This window comes from Coloeus monedula (genome assembly GCF_965178545.1).
Source record: "Coloeus monedula genome assembly, chromosome: Z".
Classification (NCBI taxonomy): Eukaryota; Metazoa; Chordata; class Aves; order Passeriformes; family Corvidae; genus Coloeus; species Coloeus monedula.
The window spans coordinates 74,047,360-74,057,313 of record NC_138822.1 but is presented as its reverse complement, the minus strand read 5'-3'; positions in this window follow the sequence as shown (position 1 = coordinate 74,057,313).

The window sequence follows — 9,954 nt, the reverse complement described above, 5'->3', positions numbered from 1 at the left end:
GTAAAGGCTGTAAATATGAATGCAGAATTTTTTCTCATTCTACAATAACAGGTCTGTCACTGGAATACTCTTCATCTTCTGTGCAAACACCAGGTCCTGTAATGCAGGCACTTATATCCACTGCTATGGAGCCACCCACAAGAAATGGCCAGGAGAAAAGTATTTGCATTTTCATTCAAATGAAGCTGGCTAGTTTAGTTTGTTATCCATCTCCCTTAGAGACACTATTCCATATAAGGGTTTGTTTTCACAGACATTGTGATGTTACTGTGACGCTAAGCTTCTCTAACTAATTTTCAGTTTCATTTGTCCCCTCACACCTTCAGGTCTTGGAGTGTGTGTTGAATATGAACAGACAATTTCTGTTGTGTCACCTTTGATTTCACCTGATGCTCCTTACTTTATCCCATATAAATAACACCATAATCACACACTGGTTAATGTCTGGACTTTGCTATGGTTTAACTGAGCAGTCCTTTGCACTTGCTGTTCTGTCGTCATCCAGAGTTACAGTGGGTAATCTGTGGCAGAAACGTTTCAGTCAGAACCCTATTAAGTTATTTCAGTTTCAGGGAGGTGAGGGCAGCATTTTATGAGCATTAATTCCAATTTGAAAAATTGGATTTTGCCAAACCAAGGAATAAACAGGCATGGGAGAGAAACAGATATTCTAATCTAATGAAATGAAGGCTAATGATTTCAGTTCAGCAAACTCTCCTGAAGCAGCAAGTTGGCCAGCAGAAAATATATGTTAAAAACAGGGAGACATTCCCTAGCATAGGCTTGCAGTAAAAACAGTGTGATGTTCATCTATGTGATGCCATTTCATGTTTTTCATTAATAAGCAGCAGCAAACAGGAGGCTGTATGAATTCATCATTGCAGAGCTAATGGGTACAAGAAAGGAGTTGTTTTAGGATTGAATCCACACTGTGTCAGAGTGCTTTTGTGTGCTTTATTGAGTTACGTCAGTGAGTATTTACTGTGATTTATATCAACATTTCTTGCAGAGTTGCAGGCACTTTTGCAATACAGACTGCATGCCAGACTTTTACAGTTGGTCTCAGATTTGTTGGTTACAATTACCCTTACATTTCAGTCCTTTGGAAAAATACTAAGGCAGCAAAGTGAAGTTACAGCTGTACACAAACTTTTGATTCTCCTCTTTCACACGTATGTTGTTTACAATTTAGTCCATCTTAATGCATGGTTAAAGAAATACTGGTATCTCTACAGTTTATATTGGTTTTGTTAAATGAAAAAGCAAAAATTACTCTTGTCTGTTATAATATTTCAAATCTTGATAACTAAAATTGCCTAAAATTGTAAGTAGCAGGTGAAACTTCTCTAGTAAATTGAAAGATACCTGCATTAAACTGAAATTGAGAACTTTAAAGATTCTCATGGAATTTATGATGGTAGTTCTATGTCCCAAGCTTGTCAAAGCTTTCAAGCATGGTTGCCTTATCCCAAAGCTTGCATTTGTGCCTTGCCTGAATAGAAGCTGCACTCCATTCACAACACTTCTTGATAGCCACGAAGATGCTGTAGGGGATACTCCGCATTTCTGATGTTGTATCTTGTGCTATTGTGACAGACACTGTGCCCTCTGCAATGTTCTTGCCAAAAGCAGCACCTTAATCTCTGCAATTTCAATAGATTCATCAGCTTGGAACATCTCTTTGCCTTTCTATGTTCTCTGTGTGAGTGTGGATTTGCTGCTTGCTCTCCTAAATGTACATCCCACCACACAGCAGCAAAAAATCTATCCTGAGATCATTATACCCTTCTTAGGAAGCTGCGAATTCATGCTGCTTGAGAATATGACTCTGTCTGTCTGAGGTTATGAATTACAGATGTAGAAATAAAAGCTCTGTCCCATCCACAAAAAGTAATTGCAAAAGCTGCCCTGTCCACTAAAATTGACATACTCTAGAAAAGGTACAGTTTGCAAGTTCTTTTTAGTCCAGTCAGTCATTGAGGTGGTGATCTGTCCCACCTGTTCTGAACAGGCTTTGTCTTTAACTTTAACAATGTCAGAAATTTGCCCTCTGATACTCTGGTAAGTAGGAGAACAAATTACTGATGCTTGTGATGGTGATTTCTGTACTTTGGACTTTAACCCTTGTACCTGAAGCAAAATATTCTCCATTCCTTTGAGTCACAGCTTTTAGTATTACTGTGCTTTCATGATTTAGATTAAGAGAATGGCAAGAAGCTTTATATAGCTAATCTTTATTTTTGGTAATCAGAAGAAAATAAATATTTTCCTGTGAGTTTATTATTAACCACTCTTGTGGAGATTGGAAACTCTAGGCCAGGGTTATTCCCAAATTTTGTTTGCCTGAATACTGAGCTTGAGGTCTGTGCTGAGCACCACATGTACTCCTGTTTGGCCATCCTGCCCTAACTTACCTCCAGTGAGCCATTCCTGCCAGATAGCACTGTCTCCCACATTCACCAGAGAAAATTTCTCCTGCATTGCTTGGGCGATGGATTGAGAAATTTTTATATTTATGGATTGTTTCCATCATCTTGCCCATGAGCCATTTATTGTCTGCCTTATGGCATACCTAATATATGTTACTTATTTTGTGAGCCTTTAATAATTTGACAAAGCAAGCATCCTGAGGAGCAGGTAATCTTGGAGGAAAGAAGGTATTGACCTGAAGTGATGCAATATTTGAAAGATTTTTCTCAAAACAACCATGCTTCTACTATTTTCTAGTTCAAAACATGCACAGGAGGCAAATTAAATTCCATCCAGCACTTCCAGCTGCAGACCAGGACTTTACACATGGCAGCATGGCACAAATTCTGAATTCCAATTTCCCTGCCTGAAATTCAAGTCTTTGCAGACTTCCTTGACTTTCATCATCTTTACTATGCTGTAAGAGCCTGGAGTGTTTTTCTGTCAAAAAATTACCAGGATTGAAAAACAAAGCTCTTAGAAACTATTCTAAAAGGAAGGTTGGTGCTGTTAATTTAATTCTGCTGATCTTTCTCACATAATAATGTGCACTATTTTCTACAGTAAAGGCGCTTTGTTTAACTGTACATTTGGATGGAGTTTTTGAATGAAGATGTTCTATATATTCATTTCTTGGTGTCATATTGCCATGATATATGGGCAAGTCCTTATTCAGCAAGCATCTTACACTTGCTGCTGGACAGGGCCAAGAAGTAGCATGTGACTAGATGATGGGAGGAACACATTCACAGGAAACAGAAGCTGATATGTCAAAGATAATTTGAACATGGGTGTTTCCACTCTTGGTGTTGTAGCAATGTGATTCTTTTAAAACACTGATTTTTGTAGAATTTTTCTTTTTATGTCTGATGGATTGTTTCCAGAAAAGCCGGAGAATAGCCCCCCATTTGTGCAATTTTTCACCAGTTAATACAAGGAGTCTCTTTGTTCAATAAAATCTTGTCCCACACGGGTTTTATTATTCTGTGAATGTGTTCATGGAGGATGGCCTGCCCTGTTCCAAATGCAGATGCACAAAATTGAGCCTCTTCCACTGTCATCCTTAAGTCTTCATTTCAACCTCCATGCACTGACTTCATCAGTCCACTGGCAGAAGACTGGAAATTAACTGGGGGCTGCAGATGGCCTAACTCCTTCTAAAACTGTGTGGTTTGACCCTTGGTGTAAGAGGGAATCTGATCATACTAGGAAATGCACCTTCTATCAAGTTCTTTTAATTTATGAGGATAGTTTCTAGAGTTTGTGACTTTCTTTGTTGGTATCTGAGCTGTTACAGTGGGGATTCTATAACACGGATGTATCAAACAAGGAGGCCCGTGGAAAAGAAATATATAAGGACCGATTCTTGATAGATGTTTCAGAGATGTTTATTTCTCCAGCCACATGGCCAGCATCTGCTGAGGAACTGAGGCAATCACGGGACCCGAGGGTCCTTGCCCATGCAGGGGAACACAAAACAACCAATGGGGAATGAGGCTGACCAGGGGCAGGGATACCCCATGTCTCCCCCCCAGGGCCCCTCTCCCAGGGCTACATGGCAGGGGGAGGAGACCCCGACATTTTACCCGTTTATTTTTAACAAAAAGAGATTTAAAACTTAACATTGAAAACAACAAGAACAGTTTCAAAACAGAACAAGCCACCCTCCTGAGTCTTTGAATGTCCAAACAGATTCTGTGGAACATCTTAAGGCTGACAGAAGGGAGACAGAACTCTCTGAGCATGCTTTGTAGGGAAACTGAGGCAGGAGAGGGTTTAATTTCTTCCCTCCCCATTTTCATCCCTCCCTCGGCATCAGAGAGGGATTTTTGGGGAAACAATTGGCAAAGGCATGGTTTTGTGAGGGAAACCATGGGTGGAAAAATGGATTGGGAATACACTGGGGGTAATAGGATATAGGGTAAAAAGGAAAGGTGGGATTAGGAAAGGGAGACTGTAGAGGGGGCTTATAATGGAGATATTGTCTAACATGACTACGATTTTTAGCATATATACTGCCTTTTACAGGAACACCATCAGGCCCAGTGATCTGTGCTGCTTGGAATCCTTTTCTACCTTGTACAATTTTGAATTCCACCACCTCTCCATCTCCCAAGCTTGGGATGTATTTTTCAGGGTTATTCTTTTTAATAGCAGTTCTGTGAATGAATATGTCTTGCTGGTGGTCACATCTCATTATAAAACCATTATTTTGTTTAACATGATACCATTTTACTGTTCCTAAAACCTTAGCTACGATGATTTTTTCCTTTTTCCAAGTGGCTGCTGTTTTCTGTCTCGCTGCATTTTTGCCTTCTCTTTCGCTTGCTCCTGTGTTGGAATTGCCAGGGCTGCTAGTGCTGCCAGGGCTGCTGGAGCTGCTCGTGCCTGTGCGCTCTTCCTGGGGTCGCGTTCGGGGCTGCGCGGGCTGGGCCGAGCTGGGCCAGTCAGTTCTCCGTGCGTCACCTCCTCTGGTCGCAGCTTCGCTGCCGCTGCCAGGCCCTGCAGCCACGTCTTGGCCAGGCCCCCAAGCGATGACCTCCCCGCACCCTGCTCCAGCGCACGTTTCGGCCGGGCGTGGCTCCACTCTGCTGCTGCCGCCGCCCGCACGCCGCTCCTCTCGGTCAGGTGTTCCCGGGGCTCGCTCCACCAGGCGCTGCGCGGGGCCGGGCGGGCACCGCTGAGTCCCGCCGCTCCTGCCACGCCTCGCTCCACTGCCGACACTGCGGCTCACATCGCTCTGCCCGCGTACGGGAATTGCCTCACTGCTGCTCAGAGAGGGCTCGGTCCACGTGGCCTGGGTCACACGGTCCCTGAGCCAGGCTTCCCTTCGCCAGGACACAGCTGACATTGCTCAACAGTCTTGGTAATTAAATAATATTCATGAAAATATTCTTCCATCGGCATATATTTTGACTCAAAAATTAACTGTGTCCAAACGGTGTTCCAAAAGTCTTTGGTAAGAATTAAATCCCAAGAAACATAGAAAAAGTTCTTAAACAACCATGCCAGGAAGTGTTTCAGTTCCTTTTGAGCTTGAATTAAGCTAAAATTTACAAATTGTTGTTCAAAAATCTTTTCAAGTTTAAGATAAATGTCCATATGAGGCTCTGAGAGCCAAGAGTCTTTCCACGGTTCCTCCATAGTTTAGAGATGGAACAGCAAAACAAAGACAAGAAGAGGAATCCAAAGTTTCTTTACTCACACATCAGTCGCTTAGGGGGGGATCGCTCTGCCTGCATTATCCACCATTTGCTACAGTGGAGATTCTATAAAACGATGTATCAAACAAGGAGGGCCGTGGAAAAGAAATATATATGGACTGATTCTTGATAGATGTTTCAGTGTGGAAGGTATCTTTTCAGCTTTATACCGGCTAGCGCTTGTATTTCAATGCCTTAGAAAGCCTCGAGCAGCCTTGAGAGGTAGCAAGGGCAATCTAGCACTTTAGTAGCTCTAAAATCGGTACCTGTATCAGCTGCAAAGCAAATACCATCAGCAGAAGCAAAGAGGGAGAAATATAGCTCCCTGCTCGCTCAATTCCCTGCAGTTAGAAGCTTTCAAATGAGAGAGACAACCAGAGATGTTCACAGGAAAGTCGCTGAGCTAAGAGAGAGGGCGGAGCCTCCCCTCGACGATCTTTTTTTCGGAGAAGGGGAAAGGGGCGGACTGGGGGCGGACCCGGGGTGACTGGCCAATCAGACACTGCTAAGGAGTCTGAGTTACATTTGGTTTTGCCCGCGCTTGGAACAAAGGAGCTCGGAGCACATGGGCAGGAGCACATGTCTTTGGGAGGGGGAGGGGAAGCTCAGAACAGGCAGCAACATTTCAGAGAGATGTTTATTTCTCCAGCCACGTGGCCAGGGCTCTGCCGAGGAACTGTTCAATCATGGGACCTGAGGGTCCTTCCCCATGCAGGGGAACGCAAAACAACCAATGGGGAACGAGGCTGACCAGGGGCAGGGAAATCCCGTGTCTCCCCCCCCAGGGCCCCTCTCCCAGGGCTACATGGCAAGGGGGAGGGACCCCGACACTGAGCATGACAACCTTTTGTTGCCTCAGATTTTTAGATCAGAACTGATCACCCAGGTTGTATTTTCTTTGGTTGTTGAAGCAGAACTAACTGCACAATAGAGAAACTTTGCTACTTACTCACCAAAATTAAGAACTTGGCTATTTTCACAGACCACTCAATGGCTCCCTGCATGTTTTGTCCTTGTGTGATTTTTTTTTTCTTTTATTCTGAGCTCGAATCATTTTAGTAATCTGAACTAAGAAGGAGGCAAAAAATGTTTTAATTCAAAGCCACTTTTATTAAAAACTGCTTCAGAAGACAGCAGGTTGTAATGTAGGAAATTCAGTGAAAGAGGGAGGAAGGTGAAAGATCTGAATGGGAAGTTTGTTCCTTGCTTTCTCTTTAGAAAAATACTGCTTTATTTAATGATTTCCCATTGGCTCACAGGCTTTTCAGTGAGGCTGAGACTGCAAACTGTTGTCAGTCTAAACTACTTCTTCAGAATCAAGTCAATCAGGCCATGGACTAATTTCTGAAAGTAAAACCATATACTTCTTTATTTCTCACAGATTTCTAATTAAACTTCTTTCTCCTTTCTTTAAACACCACTAGAGAAACTGGGACCCAGACCTATAACATTTTCCCACAGTTTGGTTTCATTCTAGTTCATGTTTTTCTTGCACAGACGTTGTGTTTTACCCCCGGCAAGGGGATGCACCCAGCACCTCTCAAGTTGCACACAGCCCTGTTTTGCAAAATGCAGCAATTAATGCTCATGACGTGGCTGGAGATGAGAGCTGCTGCCCTGCAAGGATGTCCCAGGCAAGGACAGCAGTCCCTGGAACTCTGGGGGAAGGGAGGACCAGGATTGGGAGTGGTGTTTCACAGAGAGCAGAGCTCAACTTGGCTCTGTGTAAAGAAGCATTTTCTCTTGCCAGGATGCCAGTGCCTACCACAGAGGCAGAGTATCACCTACCAAACCACAGCTCTTATGGCAGGCAGGGGCTTGCAGGTCTTGCCAAGTTTTGGTTAAATCTAGGAGCTCAGGGAATGGGAGAGATACAGGCTCATTTTAGCAAAGACAAGAAGCCATTAAGTATACTCCAAATTACAGCTTTGCAGTTTCCAGAAGGTTTCTCCATCGTAACACAAATTATAAAACAGCATGTATTTTATAACAGAGGATGAAAGTCTGTGACAGAAGACATTTTGTCTTGAGCATCTGCTAAGCCAGAGGCTTTCAATTATCAGCAGCAATGGAAAGATGACTAATCTTCATGAACATTTCTGAGGAAAAAAATCGTATCTTCCACATGACTTACTGAATATAAAGCTTGTTAATTTTTAAGAACAAGAACACATACACACACATATTCACATCAGCTGCTGTATTTTGAAGGATCTTCCTTCTTCCTTTGAAAGAAATTAGTATGTAAGTTAACTATTTATTTGTAAAGTATTATGACACTCAATCAGCAGAGATTGCATGCAATAATTTTGCAGAGAAAAGACTGCAGAGATTTCATTCAGAACCCAGGAAGTTTTAACCTTTATGTAAAAAACTGTTTAGCTTTAACCTTGAAACTGAGACCAGGCTGCTCTTTGTTTGTCAGAAGCTTTTGTGGTAATTCTTAGTCACTTTTCCCTCTTAGCAGGCCAAGTTGCACAGAACTCGTGAAAACAACACAAAACATGACTTTTGTTTATATTATGACCATTGCAGTAGATCATAAGATAATAAGGAGCTTAAAATTAGTGTATGTCTTACAGTTTCTAAGTGCGTTATTCTGACCAAAGTGGCTTAAAACGGCCATGTCACAAAGGAAAAGTAAGTCCCCAAAGGAAACCTTACAGATTTAAATTTATGTATATATGTGTGTATATATGTGTATGCATGTGTAAAATAAATATATTTTAACCCTTAATACTGGCTTTCTCCCATTCAGTAGCAAAATGAATGCTTAGGAAAAGCATATTAAAAATAACATCCCTCCATTATCTCAAAACGGTAATGTCCTTGGTAAATATGGATATGAACAAACCAGTATGGTTTTGTAACCATTAATCTTTATTGGATAAATGTATGTTTTACAAAGTAAGCTTAACAAAATAACATGATCTCAGGTTTTAAAAACCTGCATGGCGCAAACCTGACCTAAGTTCATAAAGAAATGATAAAAACTCATCCAACAACAGTTCATTAAAGCTAATATTTTCAGTGGTTGATGCATAAAACTAAAAAATCACAAGTCATAATCATCAAGTATCAACATGCATTTTTCTTCATAAGATGTGGTTACATACACTAGGAACGTGTACAAGGACATAAAAATTTGTAGGGCAAATTTTGATTCATTTGCTCTATTGTTGTGCTACTGATACCTGCATCCAGTATAAAAGAATTTCAAATGAATGTTTTCCTAACCCCACCTTCTTGTACATTAATGGCAGGTAATGTCTGATTAAAATGTAATGTCTGTTAAAAAAGAATTTATATTTCATTAACTTACGTGTGGAGAGCCAGAATAAGATACATTCAAACTTCAGTATTGACTTTGATGCTTATTCAAAGGAAAATAGCAAGACAGAATATCAGGTACCCAAATTTTGAAAAGCCAGTGACAAAAATGAATGCTGAAGAGTGGCCCAGTGTATTGGGACCAGAGCTTCTGAGCCAGCCAGCATTTGCTTTCACCAGTTAAATACTGAACTGGCTTAGCTGCTGCTGCTTTTCAATGTCTTTTCCTGAAATACTGATTCTTGGAAGGCTGCTAGGAAAACTGTTTCAACAACTTCACTGTTAAGTAAATATGCAATATTATAAGGTACATCCTTCTGAAGGAGCTCCAAACACCACAAAGTTTGTGTATCTCTGTGCTGTTGGCATATCCTGATTTCTCTAGCATATGTGCCTCTGCTTTGACACCCTGCATTTAGTTACATCAGGTTTTAAAAATTCTAAGGCTAGGAGGAAACATTACAGTTCCCCTGCCTGATCCCCTTCACACTGCAAACTAAATTACCTTAGCTTCAAGCTGCTACTAAGGCAAGAACTACTAACACTCTTCTTCTAAGAGAGAGAGAGTAAGCATAAATATATGCTAAAAATCTGTGAAAAATGACACCAGATACATCTTCAGAGGTTTGAGATGGGAATGCAATAAACCTGAATCCTTGACATCTGTATTTTCACATTTTTTTCTTCTATTTGAGTTCATTCCAATCCAATACAAACTTCTTCCTTTAGGTCTGGTCTCACCTGAGCCTGCTTATAATACATTCAGGCCTGTTTCCATGATGCAAACTTAAATGAACATGTAACAAGAACTGAATAAGTTATTAGGAAATTTTGAATCAATTGTTCAGTTCCTGACATGTACTTAATTAGAGTATATTTAGAGATGAAATTGACTTTATGTAAACTGCTCTTTAAATTCTTTAAACTCCTTTTCCTTTTTTTTCATTCACTT